The 21,969-nt window shown below is 37.2% G+C and overlaps 1 pseudogene; it reads right to left on the reverse strand.

Annotated features, from left to right (window-relative positions):
• Positions 1-229: 229 nt before the first annotated feature.
• On the reverse strand, positions 230-18,473 carry LOC102830555 (annotated as a pseudogene).
• Positions 18,474-21,969: the final 3,496 nt, after the last annotated feature.

Here is a 21,969-nt window from a genome sequence, read left to right on the forward strand (position 1 = left end):
GGACCATGAGAGGAGATGAAGTATCATCAATGATTTGCATATGCTGGTTATGCAGCAGAGAAAAGAGAAAACAAAAACAATGGAAGAGGAAATAGGAATGAGAAGCTTTAATGTATTTCAGTGGCCAATGGAATGACCAAATCTTTGGACAAAATGTGTCAACAGGATATAAACCCCCGTGAACCATTTGTTGGGAGCTGCCTGACAAAAATCTCTATGCTTGTGCTTCTTATGTAAAGCACATGGTGGATAGAGCAGAAGGTATTTTTTTCCCCAAATAATCCTTAAACTCTATCACTGTGTCAAACAAAGCTAAAACGCTGCCCGAGGTGGTAATTGCTGGAAAAGAAAATAAATTTGGGAAAAATCTACATTTTCAGATATTTATTTAACTCTTCTACTTTAGGGTGAACAGGATACTCACAAGCAGACACATTATAAAGAATAAAGCACAATTCTCATTGGGTCCAGATAAAGGCAAGTGGGTGCCCTAGACAGGATAATCTGTTCAAATGGTTTTTAAATATTTGTTCACCATTTACTTAATAGAGGAGGGCACAAAAGGATTTCTGTTAATAAATATCTTTAACAGAATTTGAGACAATTTTTCTAAGGAAACTCTTACTTACTAATTTACTTGCTTAAGGTAGAATCAATATGCATGAAAAAACAAACACTTTGTAAAATGTCTTTGATTTTTTAATAATTATTGGTTCTCTTTTTAGTTTCCTCTCACTACTTTCAGAAGTGAACTGTTGCTTGGGAAATATATTAGTGCTTAAAACCTCAGTGATTAAAGAAGATTTTCATTTTTGCAAGCAGCGTTACATCCCATATTTTATGGTTCAGAACATCAGCTAACTGTGATTGCCGATGTGAGTGACACAAAACCACAACATAAGTCAGCACTAGAGAGGACTATTTTCACATTTCTGCTCCTGACCTTCGTCTGTTTCTGCCTTTCTGGAAGCAATTTGTGGTTGATTAGTTATCTGAGGATTTATGCATGGAAATGTGTTCATCGATGTTACTTTTCTGTGATGAAATTTTGTCTTTAGAGAGTGGAATCTTTCTTTTTGCGCCTTAATTTGGGCCTGAATCTAATGCTAATTTCTATTGGTCTACTTTCACCAGAGACTTGAATCTACAAACAATTGGAAGTCTGGGTAAAATTGCCTACTAGTCCAAATTATCACTATCCTTTAAGGCCCAATGTACATCCTATGATTTCTAATAAGGTTTTCATGATGCCATAGTCCAAATAAAATGCTTTCCTTTCAAGCCAGAGTAATTATTGCATATCTTGGAATTTAGTTAATTAACATTTTTTACTAAAACATTTGTTTTAGTACCTCAGGATTCTGGTACAGATTACTCATTCATTTATTCTTTCATAATGAATGTATTTCATCAATTCTATAATATGTTACATTTGTTTACATGTTGTTGTTGTTAGGTGCCATTAAGTTGGCACCAACTCATGACAACCTTATGCACAACAGAACAAAACTGCTTGGACCTGTGCCAACCTCACAATCATTGCTACATTTGAGTCCATCGCTACTCAACTGTGCCAATCCATCTCATTGGGGATCGTCCTCTTTGTCTCCATCCCTCCATTTCACCAAATATGATATCCTTCTTCAGGAACTGGTCCCTACTGACAAATATGTCCCAAGAATGAGAGATGAAGTCTGGCCGTCCTGGCTTCCAGGGAGCATTCTGGCTGTCCTTGTTCCAACACAAATTGGTTTGTCCTTTTGGCAGTCTGTGGTACTTTTAATATTCTCCTCTAACACCATAGCTCAAATGCATCAGTTCTTCTATGGTCTTCCTTATTCACTGTACAACTTTCACATGCATATAAGGTTATTAAAAATACCAGGCTTAAGCCAGGTGTACCTTAGTCCTCAAACTCATTTAGCATCTCTAAAATTAGTGTGGTATGTTTGATTGGCAATTTGCACTTCATAAGAATACAAAATACAATGACATTTCTTAAAATATTGCCATCTTATAATAGATGGAATATTGAACTTAAAGAGGGCTTACAATATGCTAGAGTTGTATTTTCAGAGTTGTGTTTTCCACTTCTATGGAGGTTGCAGTGTTGTATCCCACACTACTATACTACCCAACACTAACTGGCTGTAAATTGCTTTCTGTTTTGTCACATGTACTAGAAGCAATATTTTTAACAAGATTACAAGCCACTGGAGGTACTGGATCTTGCAGAATAAACTTTCTTGTATGTAACCCATGATACCATTTCAAATACTTTTTCTGAATGCTTGACTTGTCTTTTCACATTAAATATAGAAGGGTCCCAGGTGGTAAAATAATTATATTGTTTCAGCTTTAAAAAAGATATTTTCTAGAACTTGGGAAATCACACCTGGGCCAGTTAGATAGAGACACTAACATCTCTGCCACTTTGCTACAAAATAATTTACTAACAGCATTTGTTGTTGTTGTTAAGTGCCATAGAGTTGGGTCCACATCATAGTGACCCTTATAGGGTTTCCACGGAGCAGCTACTGAGTTGGAACCACCAACCTTGTGGTTCAAACTGACCTTGCATTCCATTGCTTTAACCTACAGTGCCATGCCAGGACTCCACTTAGCAACATGTGGTGGTTATGTGCTGTGGAGTGGGTTCTGACTAAACACCTCTGTCCCCTGTGTGTTGGTAAAGGACAGAGAGCAGGAAAGAACAGGAAGGGTAATTGTGGACAGATAGTATTCTATTACAGAGATCCACATATGGTCTTTGTGTCTGCCCTCTTATCCAAGTCATATCTCCTGGCTAAGTAAATGACTGATGTGAACACTAAGCAAATCCATCTTCCAACCAGTACCATCCTTGGAATATCAGTTGGAATGATTTCTGATCATTATAACTGAAATACAGGATTGCAGAATTACTACTTTCTTTTGTGTGTCTATTTTAATTTTTGGACTTCTGGCGTGGCACTATGGATCAGCACTGGACTGCAAGCCACAAGATCAGCAGTTCACACACACCAGATGCTTCTTGGAAGTCCTATATAGGGTCCCTATGAGTCAGAACGGACTTGACAACACTTAACAACAACAACATTTTCATTTTTAAGTAAGAATATATTTGCATGTATGTGTATTTGTTTTGAAATAGCATGCCATAGGAAATAATCAGATTGTTTCATATGTGCAAAGCTACATTCACTATCTCTGGACATTGTCTCTCTGAGAAGGAATCAAGATGACAAGAGTTCTGGAAATGCCTTGGATGCATGCTAATTACTTTCAAATCATCCCTGGCTATTGAAAGATGCTTTCAGAGTCTCCAACACTACTGTGCAGTCTGTGAGATAGATAAAGTAATATATCAAAAAACAAGCCAAAGCCAATAAAAAAGTTGGAAAGGACCTTGAAGATTCTCTACCCCAAATCTTAAATCTTAAGAATGTGGTGATATGACTTGGCCAAAATTGGTTAATTCTTGAACCCTATGTTCTTCATTCTCAATTCAGTCTTTTCATCCCACTAGCCCAACTCCCAGAGTTCAGGACTGATGAGATACAGAATTCTGCAACCAAACAAAAGCTATCCAAGATGTATGTGCATGGTTAAGTACTGGACTGTGAGTTAGAGAGTTTACTCAAGGTACTAGCTCAGTAGTAAGAGGCAGAGAGTGATATAAAGAAATAAAATATTAAGGTGAAAGAATATTAACTGATAGAAATACTAAATTTGGAAGTTCCCCAAGACTTTCACTTTGCTTAATTTATTTATTGTCTAAATGTTCTCAAGTTAGAAAGAAATGTAATTGCGTTGTAGTGAAAACCAAACAAGACATGACATCAGAAACCTAGGTTCTAGTCCCAGCTTTTTCAGTATGCAGCTGAGATGTGCAGCACAACACACAAAACCTAGGGTATAAAGTCAGAGAGATTAGTGCTCAAATTTGAGCCCTATTGTTTATTAATAGCTCTCAACATCATTTGATCGAAGCCTCATGATGCCGTGGTTAAACACTTGGAAGCTAAATGCAAGGTCAAGGTTTGAACCCAACCAGATGCGCTGTGGAAGGAAGACCCGATGATCTGCTTCCATGAAGACTACAACTAAGAAACCCATGGGGCAGCTCTACTCTGTTACATGAGGCCTCTGTGAGTTGGAATCATCTCAGTGCTCCCCCTATCCAAAGCAACAACAAAGCACCACCTTCTAAACGATAATATTGGCATATACTTGCAGAAATATGGATATAATTAAAGGAGATAATACAATATGTTTAGCATATACTGGGGACCATGGTGGCTCTGTAGGATAAGCACAGGACTGCAAACCACAAAGTTGGAAGTTCAAGTCCAACAGTGATCTTCAGGAGAAAAATGAGGTTTTCTGCTACCTTGAAGGTTTAAAGCCTGGAAAACCTTATACAGGGCCGATATGAGCCAGAACTGACCTTATAGCACTTAACATTAACAATATCAACTAGCTGCTCAACGAAAAGGAATTTTAGTCATTTGGGTAATTCTGCATAATATACCTTATTTATTGTAACGGATTCTCCATTTGCTTGCTGTTAAAAAGAGAATGATGACATTAACAAAACCAGTCTTGTCATTGGTGTTAAGTGCTGTCCAGTTGGTCCCAACTCATAGATGTCCTGTATAGGGTTTCCGAGGAGCAGCTGGTGAGCCTGAACCACCGACCTTATGGTTCAAACCAATTTGCAGTTCAGCGCATTAACCCACGGTGCTACACCAGGACTCCTTAGAAGATATGAAATCAGAATTCTCCTTAGAAGCATAGATGACAAAAGTTCATTTTGTTTGCTTTGGGACATGTCATCAGGAAAGACCATTCCTTAAAAAAAGACATCATGTTTGGTCAAGTCAAGGACCTCAGAAAACAAGCAATACCATCAATGAGATGAACTGATACAATAACCACAGCAACAGACTCAAAGGTGTGAATGAATGGAAGAGCAGGGACCTGGATAACCTTTTGTTCCGTTTTACATAGGGTCCTCATGAGTCAGAGGTAACTTGTTGGTAATAAACCACAACATTGTCAACAGAAACTATTTTCTCATCATGTTGTTGTTCTTAAGTTAGTTCCAACTCATAGCAACCCTGTGTACAACAGAATGAAACACCGCATAGTTCTGCCCCAGCCTCTCCATTTTTGTATATATATAGCAGCTTTATTGAAACTATCTAAAAAAAGGAAAAAAACTTGAATGTTTTTCATTGGGTGAATGGTTAAGTGAACTGGAGTACATCCATAACATGAAATAATTATTCAGCAATAAAAGAGAACAAGCTATTGGTACTTAAAACTTTGATGAATATCCATGAAATGATTCTGAGTTAAAAAAACCAACCACAAAAAGTTGTATGTTGTATGATTTCATTTACATAACAGTCTTGAAATTACAAAGGTATGGAATTGGAGCACAGAATGGGGGCTAAAGATGGTAGAGATTGATGTGCATGAGGGAAGGGAGATATGTTTATACAAGGGTAGCAGAAGGGATTCTTGTAGTGATGAACTGTTTAGTATATTCATTTTGGTGATAGATATATGAACCTATGCATGTGATAAAATTGCATAGACCCTCCCCCCCCCACAAGTACAAATAAAATGGAAAATCTGAATAAAATCAGTAGTTTGTATCAACGTTAGTATCCTGGTTTGATATTGTACTAAACACAGTTTAGTTTAGCAAAATGAACCTTGGGAGACTCTGGGTAGAAGGTATTTGGAATCTTTTGTATTGTTTGCTAAAACTGCGTGTGAATCTACAATTATATGAAAATTAAAGGTTTAATTAAAAATGATGTCTATATTATTTGCTATATGAAAAGCGGTCTTTTTATATATATATAAAGTACGCATAGTAAAAAAGTCTGGGGAAAAATAGTCAATTAGAGTTCAACTGCACAGAACACAATCCATTCTAGCTAGTTTGGAACAAAGAAATTTAATACATACAGGGAATTAAATGCTTACAGAATCATTAGAAAGGATTGAGGAACAGGCCTTAGCCTGAACTTCCAGTAATTACTCCTTAAACAGCTCTGTAGAACAGGCCACCAACAGCACTATAGAACATGCCACCAAGAATTCTGCCACAATCAGTAGCTACATCTGTAAGCTCCTGCACTAACTGTTGGCTCAAGATTTCATCACTTTAGTTCTTCTTCAACCAGCAACATGGGTGCTTGCATGGACTGAATACAGCTCAGGGTACTGCGTTACTGCCCTAACGTATTCAGCAACTTTCCTGCTCAGAAGAAACTGTACATTCCTGAAGCACAAAATCGATCTCATTTCCACCTTTGCAACCTCACACTGTACTTTGGCTAGGGGGCATGGGGATCACATAGGAAATAAGGTATAAGGGAATTGAGAAATACCAAGGGGCTTCAAAAAGTTGATATGAAAAATGGAATTAAAAGAGAATAGATTTTTTTCCACAACATTTTTGAAGCTCCCTCATATACTTACATTTCTACCTTTTTTAATGTGACGTTAGGAGTCCTGGTGTGGCACTGTAGGTGAATGCGCTAGATTGCAAGTCAGATTTGAACCACAAGATCAGTGGTCCAAGCTCACTAGCTACTTCTTGGAAACCGTAGGCAAGGGTGCTGTGAGTCGGAACTGACTTGACAGCACTTAACAACAATAACAACAATGTGAAGTAAACCTTACTATGAAGTTTAGCAGAGCTTAGAGAATCATTCTGCAGCACCTGCCACAAGTATAAACCAACAATTCTAGTGACTCTATGTAATATGATCATGTGATTCTTTTTCTCTCTGCACTTTTCTATGTTTGCATTGTCTTTTTTATTTTGGGCACAATATCAGGAGTGGCCGGTAGTTGGAAAATAATTATGTTTGGTGAAATAGAGGATCAATAGAAACAAAGAAAGCACTTAATTGGATGAACTGAAACAACAGTTTCAACAATGGACTGAAACCTATGAACGATCATGAAGATAGCACAGGACTAGGTAACGCTTCTTTCTCTTATCTAGAAGGTCACCATTAGTCAGAACTTCAAGGCAACTAACAACTATGATTGGATTTTGTCTTGTATTGTTTTGTTGTTGTTGTTTTAACAAAGAAAATGCATGACAATAACATTAAAAACAAAGGTATCTCATTTGAAAATTCAAACTAAACAAATATTCAATATGTAATTTGGGGGAAGGAGATGTGACTATAAGGATTGGGTCCAAATCAGTTTTGTTGTTGTTTGTAAGGCATCGAGTTGGTTCCAATTCATAGTGATCCATTGAGTTTCCATGGAACATCTGGGGGTTTTGAATCACTAACCTTACGGTTAATAGTCCACTGCTTAGAACCTTTAATATCTGAGAGTTTATGTTTCAATGATGAATGACCTGCTTTCCTTAGAAAGCTTAGGCCAGGAGTTTAAAACTACAGCATTGACAATAAGAAGTAATATAAATGAAGAAAACAAATGATAATATAGGGTAGTGGGAACTATGACGAGGACGTCTTGTCTGAACTGGAAAGTCTCAGTTCTGCTCCAGCTAATTATTATTATGTGGAAATTTAGGCCCAGGGTTGTCCAATCTTCTGGTTCCTATTTAAAGGAAGTAGGAAATAGTATTTTTATGGAAAATGTTGTCATTTTAATGTTGATTTCAACATTTAAATATTGACTTCAACTGACAGTAGCAGAGTTTCTTGGTGCCCTGTTCTGCAGTGCTTTTTGAAGACTCATTTATTTCATTACTGGAATCTCTAACTGAAATATTGCTACCAATATTTGACAAGCAAGTAGAATACCTTTTATAGCTAGAATTGTTCAGAAAACCATCAAGTATAGGAGTTCCACTTGAAGCACTTCCAAATCTGCCTTTGTAATTCTAGTAGGTACTGTTCTGAAAAGTGGCTCCATTTGAGAAAATCAAGGTACATCATTGGGTACAGTTACCATGATAAGAATTTGGGTGGGGGGATGGGGATGGGGCTAATTTCCCCAAGCATCCCTTGAATCAAGGCAGACATGGTTTTCAGTGTCTATTTAGTTGTGTTTGTCTCTTCCATAAGTCTCTCTTCTACTATGAGTACCATATCATCTGGCAAGGCTCAGAGAAAACTGCTCAAAGAAATCATTCAGTACTGAATCCAACCCATATAACTCCATCTTCCAATATATTACTAAGAGGAAACCTAAAAAGATAAGGATAGCCTGTCAAGGAAAGGTAGAATTAGCTACACTAGAACAATCATAGCTTTTCTAATAATAAAAATGGCTAACATTTCTGGTAGCGTAGTGGTTACGAATCGGGCTGCGAACCTTAAGGTCAGCGGTTCGAAACTACCAGCTGCTCCGCGGGAGAAAGATGAGGCTTTCTACTCCCGTAAAGATTTACACCCTCGGAAACCCTGTACAGGGTCGCTATGGGTCGGACCCGACTCAATGGCACTTAACAACAACAACAACAACAACATTTCTACAATGGTTTCTCAGTGGTAAGCATTATCTATGTGCCAAGCACCTTGCATATAATGTTCAATTTTCACAAAGCCTGTATAGTGGATTCTCAAATGGAGAAATTGAGACACTGAACAGTCAGGTCACGTACTGCGTTCAAGAACCAACTCAAAGCGGATCCTTTTCCATTTTTTCCTTTCACTGGAATGTGAGCGACTTGCATAAAAGACTATACCCATGTTACACAAATAGTAAGCAGTAAAGCCAAGAAAATTATCTGGATTTAACTGACTCCAAACATAATTGACCTGGCTCTTAAAATATTAGGAAATTTTTGGTCAAAAATTTTGACCAAGATTAATTCAGGCCAAGGAACTACTAACTAGTATATGAAAAAGCTGGGAACATTGTAGTAGAGAAGGGTAGGAAACCCAGAGAACAAGAGAAGAGACTGATGAGGAAGATGGGCCCAGTTTGTGCAGTACTCCATGACGCAGGCTAACACAGCACACAGACATATTGTTTTTGTTGTTAAATGCTGTCGAGTCAGTTTTGACTCATAGCAACCCTATATGGTTTCCGAGGAGTGGCTAATAGGGTTAAACTGCCGTCGTTATAGTTAGCACTCCAGTGATTGCCCTACAGTGCCACACCAGATAGATTGTTGTTGTTGTTGAGTGCTGTTGAGTTGATTCTGACCCATAGCGACCTTGCATAGTGTTTCCAAGGAGCAGCTGGTGAGTTTGATCTACCGACCTTGCGGTTCAAACGGCTTTGCAGTCTGGTGTTTTAACCCACAGTGCCATACCAGGACTCCTTAGACTTAGCCAAATGTTATTCCTAAAATGTTCCTGCTTTACACCTGCTTCAACGATTACTAATTTCTCAAATGAATTCCTGAGATTATTAGATTGATCCCAGGACAGAACTATCAAACTCTCTTGTACAACATAGAAAGTAAAATGCTCTCTCCCTCTCCTTTATTGCTTTGGCTAGAAACAAGTCATTAACTTTTCAAAAACTTATCATTTTGTTTTCTTGGAGTTTGGTCAAGGTCCCACATTTATCTTGAAAATGCTAGTTTCTGCAGTATTTTTAATTGAAGGGCTTTAGGGCAAATTCAATTAAGTTGTGGTATATGAACTGAAACTTGCAATATATTAAAAATATTTTGTTGCACAGCTCACCAATTACCCAATTTCTAATTTGAGTCCCACTGTCATTCCAACTTTTTACTCAAATTCAGACTACATACTCAGAAGAAATGACTGAGGGCTTCATCAATCACCAATACATCCCCAACACATCTAGGCTTACCTAAAGACAAATGATACCAATACTAACTGCTACTTAGAGAATCATGAATCTAGGAAGGACCTTAGAAATCTTCCTTTGAACACTTTTCCTTGTAGATGAACACATTAAAGCCTAAAGTGATTAACCTACTCAGCAAAGAGAGCAGAGCTGATATTAGAAACCCAGGACCCTGACTATTGGATGTATTAGCTTTGCCCCAGATTTGGTTGGGTTTCTACTCACCTTGTGGTTTTAGGTGACAGTTACTTTCTAGAGGGCCTGTGGATAGTAGTGTGATAAAAGGGAGACAACTAGAAATGAGGTTATCAGAGCTTTCTTCTGGTCCTGGTTCTTTCCTTACTAGATTCTTAGAAACTACTTTATCTATACCATGGTTCTTAGATTTAATAAGTCCTGGTGTGCTGCTGTGGGATAAAGCACTGGGCCGCAAGGTCCATTTGAACCACAAAGTTAGAGGTTCAAACTCACCAGCCGCTCCTTGGAAACCCGGTATTGGGCAACTATAAGTTGGAACCAACTCGACGGCATTTAACAACAAGCCAGAATAGGATTCAACCTTTTCCAATGCAACATACCCTGAGATTGCCCTCTAGAATTATCATCCCACAAATGTTCAGGCCAGGAGGGTGGAGTCTGAGGAAAAGAAATGGGTGAAGCAGATGTGAGGATCTAGATCTGTATTTAAGTCACTTTGTGTATTAGCAATACCAAGATGCACTTGAAGGCTAAATTGCAATTATCTCTCAGCAATTGTTTTCATTAACCACAGCTGTCTTCCTCTTGTTAGTAATGCCAAACCAGCACCAATGAACAGCTGCTTCATATCCCCACACAATTGTTAGGGCAAATGTCCATAAATCATTATGCAAATTTGCCTACTGTGACTATGATTATATAATGGCTCTCAATCGAATCTACTGATTTCTACATTTTTGAAAAATTATTTTATCCAGAACAATGTTTTATAGAGGTTACTGGAAAGAACTCACAATATGGAGAATAGTGTTTGATTTGATTTGATTTTTTTCTGGTTAGTAATATTGTTGCAACAACTTTTTTTAAATGAAAATAAAATTTTGATAATGAAGATAGAATACTGTCAATCCTATCACTCGCCATAATTATTTTGCTTTGGCCTATTTGCCTTTCAGGCTTTAAAATCTTTGCAAATTTAGTAATCACCATGAATTTGTCCTTTGGAAGTTTTTTTTTAAAAAAATTAATACATAATAAACATTTTAATTTATTTTTTAATTTGTTTAATTTCTTTAAATGACTTGGTAATATTTCATCACCTTCACACATTATAATTGAATGTCACAATTTCTTTCTCTTTCAACCTTGTTGCTCTTATTTGCTCTGTTATTAGGAGGATTCCAGTTCATACATTTATGAATTCATTATAAATAAAACATGTTTAAACATGTGTTCATGATTAGTGGATGGCCGCAGACAAGTTCCTTCAGTAATAGCTTATCTTAGTCTCCTTGTTGTTGTTGTTATTTGGTGTCATCCAGTCAGTTCGTACTCATAGCAGTCCTATGCACAACAAAACAAAACCTTGCTTGGCTGTGAGTCATTCTCATCATTGTTTTTATGTTTGAGCCCATTGTTACTGTCAAGGGGTCAATTTCATTTCATTGAGGATGTTCCTCTTGTTGGCCGACTCTCCACTTTACCAAGTATGATGTCCTTCTCCAGGGACTGAGTCCTCCTGACAGCACGATCAAAGAATGAGAGACCAAGTCTTGCAATCTGACTGTACTTCTTTCAAGATAGATTTGTTTGTTATTCTGAAAATTCATGGTACTTCCAACATCCTTCAACAAAACCAATTAATTGTCCAGCTTTCATGTGAATATGAGGCTATTGAAAATAACTTGGCTTGGATCACACACACCTTAAGATTTTTTTTAACACTTTCAAGAGTTGTTGTTGTGTTTTTGCAGCAGAATTACCTAATGCAATAAGTCATTTGATATCTTTTCTGCTTCTATGATGGTTGATTGGGGCTCCAAATAACTTGAAGTTTTTGGCAATGTCAATCGAGTCTCCCTTTGTCATAATGTTATTTATTAGTCTAGTTGTGAGAATTTTGTTTTTCTTTACATTGAGGTAAAATCCATACTGAAGACTGTAATAGATTGATCTTCATCAATAAGAATTTCAAGTCCCCTGAGCTTCCAGAAAGCAAGTTAGTATCATCATTATATTGCAGGTTGTTAATGAGTTTTCCTCCAATCCTGATGTCATGTTCTTCTTCATATAATACAGTTTCTTGGATTATTTTCTTGGTATACACATTAAATTAAATAAGTATGGTGAAAGGATAAAGCCTTGGTGCACACATACCATTCTTGATTTTAAACCAGTCAGTATACCCTTGTTCTCTGAACAACTGCTTCTTGGTCTGTTTATCTGTTCTTCTTGAACACAATTAAGTGTTTAGAAATATCCATTCCTAAAAATCTTATCCATAATTTGTTATGATCCAAAGAGTTGAATGCCTTTGCATAGCCAATAAAACACTAGTAAAACTTTTATTGATATTCTCTGCTTTAATCAAGATCCATCTGACATTAGCAAAGATATGCCTTGTTCCATGTCCTCTTATAAATCTGGCTTAGATTTCTGGCAGCTTCCTGCTAATGTACGACTTTAACCATTTTTAAATTATCTTCTGAAAAATTATACTTACATGTAATATTAATTATATTCTTCAATGATTTCTGCATTCTGTTGGGTCTCCTTTCTTTGAAATGGAAACGATTATGGAACTCTTCCAATCAGTTAGCCAGATAGTTGTCTTCCAAAACCTTGGTACAAAGAAGTGACCACCTCTAGCTCTCCATCAGTTTGTTGAAACATTCTATTTGTATTCCATCAAGTCATGGAGCTTTGTTTTCACCAATGCCTTCAGTGCAGCTTGGACTTCTTCCTTCAATAGCATCAATTTTTGGTCATATGTTATACTTTGAAATGGTTGAACACCAACCAATTCTTTTTGGTACAGTGACTCTGTATATTCCTTCTATCCTTTTCAGATGCTTCCTTTATTATGCAATATTTTGTCCATAGAATTCTTCAATATTGCAACCTGAAACTTGAATTTTTTCTTTAGTCCTTTCAGTTTGAGAAATGCTGAGCATGTTCTTCTTCATTGTTTGTTTTCTGAATCCTGGTCTTGCACATTTCATCATATTTTACTTCGTATTCTTGAGCTGCCTTTTGAAATTTTCTGTTCAGCATGATGATGTTCTGCTTCATCATTTCTTCAAGTTGCTTTAGCTTCTCTACATTCAAGAGCAAGTATCAGAGTCTCTCCTAATATACACTGCATCTTTTCTTTCTTTCGTGTTTTCCTTCAGCTTCAGCATACAAGCAACTGCTAATCTGTTCCACACTCTTTCCCAGTATTGTTTTGCTGATGACAATGAGCTTCTCCATTGTCTCTTTATACATGTAGTCATCCTGATTCCTGTTTTTAATATCTGGTAAGGTCCATGTGTATTGCTTATGTTGTTGAAAAATGATATTTGCAATTAAAAAGTCTTTCAGAATTCTACTATGAGGTAAGGTCTTCAGCATCATTTCTGTCACCAAGCCATATTTTTCAATGATTGATTTCATACTGAAGAAGGTAGGATAATTCTTCAATGTCATCATTGGCTTCAGTGGTTGGTACATAAATTTGAATAATAGTGGTATTATCTGGTCTCCCTTGTAGGCTGTGGTACCTGGAATTTACTTGATATGGTTTTCTATCCAATTTTCTTAATTCCCATCAAATGAATGGGTTGTTGCTACATGCCATCGAGTTGGACCCAACTCACAGTGACCCTGTATAGGGTTTCTGAGGAGCAGCTGGTGAGTTTAAACAGCCAACCTTGTGGTTCAAAGTCCAGAGCTGACCCTACAGCACTACATTATGAGTTCAATGATTGGGTGTGATCATACAAATATAGCATTTGGATCCTGGGTGCCCTGATTGGTTAGTTTCACAATTTGCTAGAAATCCTCTCCACCGCTCATCTGTCAGTTTTTTGCACTGTGGTAGTCTGTGTGTTGCTATGATGCTGGGAGCTATACCAACAGCATTTTAATTGCTGGCAGGGTCAACCATGGTGGACAGGGTACAGCTGAGCTTCCAGATTAGACAGACTCAGAAGAAGGACAAACAGACTACTTCTGAATATTTGTTGTTGTTGTTGTTGTTGTGAAGTGCCATTGAGTCGATTCTAACCCATACGACCCTGTATAGGGTTTCCAAGGAGCAGCTGGTGAGCTTGAACCACCGAACTTGTAGTTCAAATGACTTTGCAGTCTGATGCATTAGCCCACTGCGCCACCCCAGGACTCTGAATGTTTAGCCACTGAAAACCTTATGAACAGCAGACAACACCAGAGTACAGATTTTGAATATGATGAGTAGCACCAGAATATTTTCAGATATATTGCCAGATGATGACCTCCTAAGGTTAGAAGCTTCTCAAAATATGACTGGGAAAGAGCTGCCTCCTTAAAGTAGAGTTGGCAGTGATGATGCGAATGGAGTAAAACCTTCAATATCTTCATTTGTTGATGGGACACAACTTTTGGGACTTTAATTTCCTGATGAGGAGAAACAGCTGCAAACATCCATCAATAATTAGAACATGGATGTTACAAAGTGTGAATCTAGAAAAATTGGAAATTGTAAAAAATGAAGTGTATTGCCTAAACATTGATATCCTATGCATTAGTGAGCTGAAATGAACTGGTATTGGCCACTTTGAATCTGACAAAACATGGTTTAGTATGCCAGAATGACAAATAGAAGAGGAATGGTATTGCAGTCGTCATCAAAAAGAATATTAATATACTGTGTGTGATAAGATAATATTCATATGTCTAAAAAAAAAATACCAGTTAACAATACCACCATTATTCAAATTTATGAACCAACCACTTAAGTCATTGATGATGAAATTAAAGAAGTCTACTAAATTCTTCAGTCTGAAATTAATCAAATATACAATCAGTATTGATAATTACTGGTGATTGGAATGCAAAGTTGGAAGCAAAGAAGAAGAATCAGTAGATGGAAAATATGGCCTTGGTAATAGAAATGCTTCTGGAAACTGTATGAAAGAAGTTTGCAAGACCAATGACTTCTTCATTACCAATGTCATTTATAAACAACATAAGAGACAATTACACACATAGACCTTATCAGACGGAGTACATAGAAATCAAATTGACTACATCTGTGGAAAGAGACAGTGGAAAAGCTCCAAATCATCAGCCAAAACAAGGCTAGGGTCAGACTGTGGAACAGACCATCAATTGCTCATATGCAAGTTCAAGCTGAAGCTGAAGAAAATTAAAACAAGTTCACAAGAGCCAAAATATGATCTTGAACATATCCAGATTGAATTTAAAGATCATTTCAAGAATAGACTTGATGAATTAGACACTGATGAAAGAAAACCAGAAGAGTTTGAGGAAAAATTGCAAACCTTTAATTTTAATAGTGCATTATTCTTGGGGCAAAATATTGAGTGATATAGAAAGCATCAAAAGAAGATAGAAGGAATACAGAGTGTCAATGTACAAAAAATAAATGGTCGATATGCAACCATTTCAATTGGTAGCATATTATCAAGAACCAATGATACTTAAAATACTAACTGATGAAAATCAAAGACCACAGCCTCTGGTATGAGTTGCATCTCAATGAAAAGAAAACAAAAATCTTCACAACTGGACAAATAAATAACTTCACAATAAATTGAGAAAATTTGAAGTTGTCAAAGATTTCATTTTGCTTGGATCCACCATCAACATTCCTGGAATTAGCAGTCAAGAAATCAAACAATACATTGCATTAGGCAAATCTGTTGTACAACACCTATATTTAAAATGTTCAAGAACAAAGATGTCAGTCTGAGGACTGAAGTGCACTCAACCCAAGCCATGGTATTTTCAATAGCATCATGTGCATTGAAAGTTGGACAGTGAATAAGGAATACCGTAGAAAAATTGATGCATTTGAGTTATGGTGTTGGAGGAGAATATGAAAAGTACTAATGGACTGCCAAAAGAACAAACAGGTCTGTGTTGAAAGAAGTACAACCAGAATGATCCTTGGAAATCAGGATGACCATACTTTGTCTCTCATACTTTGGACATATTGTGAGAAGGGACCAGTCCCTGGAGGAGGATATCATGTTTGGTAAAATGGAGGGTCAGAGAAAACAAGGAAGGCTACCAATAGGATGGATTGGCATAGTGGCAGCAGCAATGGGCTCAAACGTAACATCGATTATGAGGTTGGCACAGGATAGGGCAGTGTTTAGTTCTGCTGTACAAAGGGTCACTATGAATTGGTGCAACTAACAAGAACAACAACAGTATAGTAAACCTGATTCAAAATGGCCAATGCCTGTCTATTTTAGCTTACTAATGCCTAGGATACTGAATCTTATGTGTTCAATTTCTTTTTTGATGATTTCTTATTTTCCTAGATTCCTATCTTCTACGTTCGATGTTCTGATTTTTAATGGGTGTTTGCAGCTGTTTCTTTTCAATTTGATTTGTTCCCCATAAGCAAATGAAGGTCTCAAAATCTTTGCTCTGTCCACATCTTAACATCAACTGTTCTCAAGTTGTATTTTTTTATAAGCAATTTCTGTTCAGAAATTTATTTGTATGTACAGCTAAAGTTTACTTCAGAAGAAACCATGAACAAACAGGAAGGGGAAGAGAATCAGAACTTTTACAGAACTGTATTTGATCTTATAGACAAAGCAGAATTACAATGCATGTAACAAAAACAGCAAAGAGACGTATTTTTTAAAGTTGATACAAATATGTTATGTAACAATTTTCTGTTTTATTTCAGTACAATTTTCATCATAGTTCACTAGTTTTCAAGTTATTTAAACACTTACAACAAAATATTTATTGGCTACTTGCAAACATTAAAATTTAAGTGAAATGCTTCCATTCTTACTTGAAAACAAAAATCAGGTAAAAAAAATAGCAACAAAAAAGATTGGTGCAAATTCTGTTCTGTTTTAATTTTACTTCCAGTTCACTATTTGTTTTGTTCTTTATGTCTGTCCTTCTTTTCTTCAGTATTTTCCATGGTCTTTTCTTCATCTTCAACAATCCCATCCCTTTGGTATTTGTCATGAGTCCATTCAGACTTTACCTGCTCAGGTGACTGACAGTCTTTCTTTACTGTTATTCTCTCAGAACTTCTGTCGTCTTCCGTGTGCTTATCTTTTGTAATGCTAGCCCTTTCCACTATGTATCCAGTCTCTTTTAGTTTATAAATTTTTTCTTCTCTCAATCCATCACTTTCTCTATTGCTTTTTAGTGAAACTTTAGACTTGTAGTTGGGTCCTTCCTCCTCAGCGTTCCCATGAGATGTAGTAGCAAAAATTTTACCCTGATCTCCAAGAACTGATTTCCTGAACTGTCTATAATCCTGTGTCTCCTCTGTGTCATCCCCTTCTGAGTCAAAACAAAGAGTTTTCCAGACTCTTTGTCACTAAAATAACCTAGAGCTTCTTGAGCTTTCCATTCTCCTTTTGCTTTCCTTTTTTCTGATCCTTTCTTCTTGGGAGCTTCTTTGTCCCTGGCATTATCCTATGAAGTACCAATACTCCAGACTCTGCATCTGTGAATCTTTTTAAGAACTTAACAGTCTTTGCAGTTTCCTGATTTCCATCATCAGGATAAAATGAGGACTGTCCCTAGGTTCATCTCTTGGAGCATTCTGTGGTGTGATTGTCTTTGCAGGGCTTGAGAAGGGATGGGATGAATTGGACGATTCTGAGAAGGACTGTATCAGGTAGACCCATTTCCAACAGAACCAGACCCAGATCTTTCAGGACTGTGTTGTTTGGAATGCGAATGTGGAGAAGGGGTGATTTTTGCAGAGTGGACTGTACTGAGCATAGGGATATCAGAGCAATATGAACTATGACTGGGTGGTATAGCAATTGGTGAAGGACTGTGGGGCCATCTGGGACTATTAGAAACTGAAAGGCCAGGCCAAATATCACCAGATGTGACTGATTTATTAAAGTCACAGTAAATAGACTCAGATAGATCATGTTCAAAAATATCTTTCTGCCCCTCCTGTGATTTACTTTTCAAAGGACTCTCTTCTTGAGGTTCCACTTTAGCTTTTTTTGTTTTTTGTTTTTTTCTTGAGACCTCGTCTTTTAGAGACAGGTGATTTGCTCTATGGAGATGATGAATGAGATGATGATGATCTTGGAGACCTGATGATCTGTATGACTGACGAGTTCTGCTTCCAGATCTCTAAGAAGAAACCAATCTTCTTTTTGGACTTCTAGAACATGACCTGCCTTGTCTAGGACTCCCAGAGTGTTTTCGATTCTAGACAGGTCTGTAACTGCCTTGATAATGTCTAACTCCTCCTCCTCCTCCTTGATAATACCCTTTACCCCTTTCTCTGTGCCCATAAGTGCTTCTCATTCCTCTATTATTACTGTAATCTGGATGATAATCTATAGAATAAATATTATCTCTACTATGAGATCTTGAATATGTCCTGAACTAGACCTACTACTGTAGCTCTTCTTTCTAGAATGTGATCTTGATCATGATGGAGAACTAGACTTTGATCTAGACTTTGATCTTGAAGAATGTGATCTAGAATTAGAGCTCTCCATTTCCTTTCTCCTTGAACTTTATGCAGGATCAAGCAGTCAAGAGATGCTTTTTGCAAAGCTGTAGATTTCTTCCTGGAAGCAATGTTCTGAGAAGTTAAACTCTAAATATTTGATACACTACAGCACGATTCCTGGGATTTACCTCCATTGTAACTACACAGCAGCCATTTCCTGAGTCAAGAACTGGAGGAAAACCAAAGAGGTAACTTTGACATGTTAGCTCATCTCCTCCCAGTTGTATTTTGAGTGTGCCTTCCAACCAGACTGATTCATCTTCCGGTACTATATTAGAAAACGTTCTGCTGTTATTCATAAAGCTTTCAGTGGCTAACCATTTAGAAGTGGTTTGCCTTTCCTTCTTTCCTCTCTGTCGTAGCCAACCTGTTTAACATGGGCCACAGTACTGGTATATAAAGTACCAGTGATATACTTTCCAGCATCACAGAAACACACAAGCCACCACAAACTGACTGATAAGTTATTGGTAGTCTCCTTAGGATGCCTTTATAATAAGATCCAATCAAAATAATGCCTTCTGAAGGAATATGCTGAGTCAGTTAAATCCAAGGCAGTAAGATCAGTTCAGAAAGTTATGGTGACTCTTTTTGGAATTCCAAGAGTGGAACATGGATAGATTTTCTGGAAAGAAGCAGGATGATCACAGGGACTTACTATGTAAATGTTTTTTAAAAACTGAAAACTGTATTGTTGAGAGAAAGACCAGGAAAATTGTACCAAATAATGTTGTTTTTTTTTTTTTTTTTTTTCCATCACTACAGTGCATCTGCTCATTATTTGAGTGTATCAAGGGTTGTCCTCTTAAAATTTCTTTCAGAACCCTTACCCCATCCACCCTACAGCCCATATCTTGCCCCTTCAGATTTCCTGTTGTTCTTCAAACTCAAAATGCAGTTGAAAGGAACACAATTTGAATATCTGGAGGATATTGAACTTTATGCAGGATCAAGCAGTCAAGAGATGTTTTTTGCAAAGCTGTAGATTTGCAAAACTTATGTTTTGTGGTATAAAACAAAGAACACAGAATTCTTCAAGAAGGTTTGTTGTTGTTAAGTGCCGTGGAGTTGGTTCTGACTATAGCAACCCTGTATAGGGTTTCTGAGGAGCAGCTGATGAACTTGAATTGCTGACCTTGAGGTTCAAACCGACTTTGCAGTCCAGCACATTAACCTGCACCACCACCCCAGTATTCTCAGGGAAGTTCAGACAGATGCATATACCCTAATTTCATAGCTGTACACACTTAGATGGAGTATATGTCAGGAGACAATAGCTTCACATGTTGAGTGTTTTGTTGTTTAATAAAGATTCTATGATTTTAACTTACTCTTTGTAAGTTGCTACTATTGTTGTTGTTGTTATGTGCTGTGGAGTCGGTTCTGACTCATAGTGACCCTGTACAAGGTTTTCGAGGCTGTAAATCTTTATGGGAGCAGAAAGCATCATCTTTCTCCCATGCAACAGCTGGGAGTTTTGAATTGCTGACCTTGAGGTTAGCAGCCCGATTTGTAACCACTATGCTACCAGAGCTCCTGGAAAATATTAATTAATTTTTTGCTCCATTAAAGTTATTTCTTTAGGAAAAGATGTGAACATTTTGATTGTACTTGATGTGCATTTTTAATATTGATTTAGAAAAGAAATATACTAATTTGCAATGATACCAAAAGTATGTGTATGTTACCAATTTTTCAGAAACCTCACCATCATTATCTTTTATTTATGTATTTATGCTTGTATGGATTTATGTATTTGATGTTTACTAATCTGCTAGGTTACAAATTATTCTCAGGCTACTGTATTTGGCATGTATTGTATTCATTTATTTATTTAACTAGCTCATTAAGAAATATTTATTCAATTAATGCCTTGTTAGGAACTGGAGAAAGAGGGATAGATAAAGTTCTGTGTCCTAAGAACATTTTAGATCTAGGTTGGTGGCAGGGATGGATTATCCAATAAGCAAGGTAAACACTGGTTTGCTTGTGCTTATTTACAAATATGTAATAAATAGTTTTACATGGGCTTCACCGTGTAAAACTTCTCTTCTTTTCTTCCTCTTTGCCTCTTACTTTTTCTCTTCTTTTTGTTCTGCTCCTCTCTCTTTTCTTTCTCTTCCTCCTCACATCATTTTCTGTCTTTTAGGTCTAAGTAGCAAAAAAAACAGCTAACAGCAGTTTCAAAATAATCATTTTAGACATTCAAATCAGGGTTTCCAACTGGCTAATTCTAGTTATACTTCAGCTGAGAATTTGTATGTCCATTCCAGATACACTGAATTAGAATCTATAGCTTAACAAGTTCCCCAAGTAATTATTTTTGTTTGGAATAAAATAGTTTGATAAATTGTGGTGATAGTATAGAAGAAGCCTTGGTGACTCAGCAGGCTAAATGGTGGGCTGCTAACCGAAAGGTTGGGGTTTGAACCACCAGCTGCTCTGTGGGAGAAAAATGAGGCAGTCTGCTTTCATAACGGTTTACAATCTCAGCTATCCGATGGAGTACCTCTGCTCTGTCCTATAGGTGTGCTATCAGTCAGAATCCACTTGACAGCAGCAGATATGGTGTAGAAGGAGAGAGCTGAATATCTTCGCAGAGAAGGTGCAAGTTATTTCTTCTTCTTCTTGTTGTTAAGTGCCGTTGAGTTAGTTCCTACCCATAGCGACCCGGTACAGGGTTTCTAAAGCTGTAAATCTTTACGGGAGCAGAAAGCCTCATCTTTTTCCCGCGCAACAGCTGGTAGTTTGGAACTGCTGACCTTGTGGTTCACAGCCCGATTCGTAACCACCACGTTAAGTGTCGTCAAATCAGTTCCTACCCATAGTGACCCTGTACAGGGTTTCCTAGGAGTGGCTGGTAGCTTGAACCACTGACCGTGTGGTTTAAACCAACTTTGGAGACCAGCACATTAAAATACAGCGCCATACCAGGACTCCTAGATGAGCCAAAACGATCACATTATGAGCTGACTTTGTCCTTGAGAAAGACCCTAAACTAGACCCTGTGGGAGCCAAGGACCCAGGATGACTCCTTCCCATACAGTCTGATCAAGAGCTTATTTCAGATGGAATTTTTCTGGTCTCCTGGGCTCTTGCTTAATCTCTGCCTGGAACTGAAACAAGTCTGTTCCCCTTCCCTTTCTGTTATTCCATTTATTTTGCACTTTCCAGAAGAAAAAGGGAAACACCAGAAGGATTTTGAGAAGGTGGTTGAGATAAACAAAACTTTTTTTTTTCTATTATTATTATTGTTAGAAAGATCACTCTGGCAGTTGCAGAGGATGGATTGTTATAGATTGAAGTTAGAGGCAGCAACACCAGTTAGAAAGAATGTTCTATCAATCCAAGTGAGAAATGATAAAAGCCTGAGGTAAGACAGTGACAGTAGAGACAGTGATGGAGAGATAGACACTAGCTATTGATAAGACTTGATGGATCATTTAGTGAACTTTCTGTAGCAAATATTAGGAAAATAAACA

The sequence above is a fragment of the Chrysochloris asiatica genome, unplaced genomic scaffold, assembly GCF_000296735.1.
Source record: "Chrysochloris asiatica unplaced genomic scaffold, ChrAsi1.0 scaffold00035, whole genome shotgun sequence".
Classification (NCBI taxonomy): Eukaryota; Metazoa; Chordata; class Mammalia; order Afrosoricida; family Chrysochloridae; genus Chrysochloris; species Chrysochloris asiatica.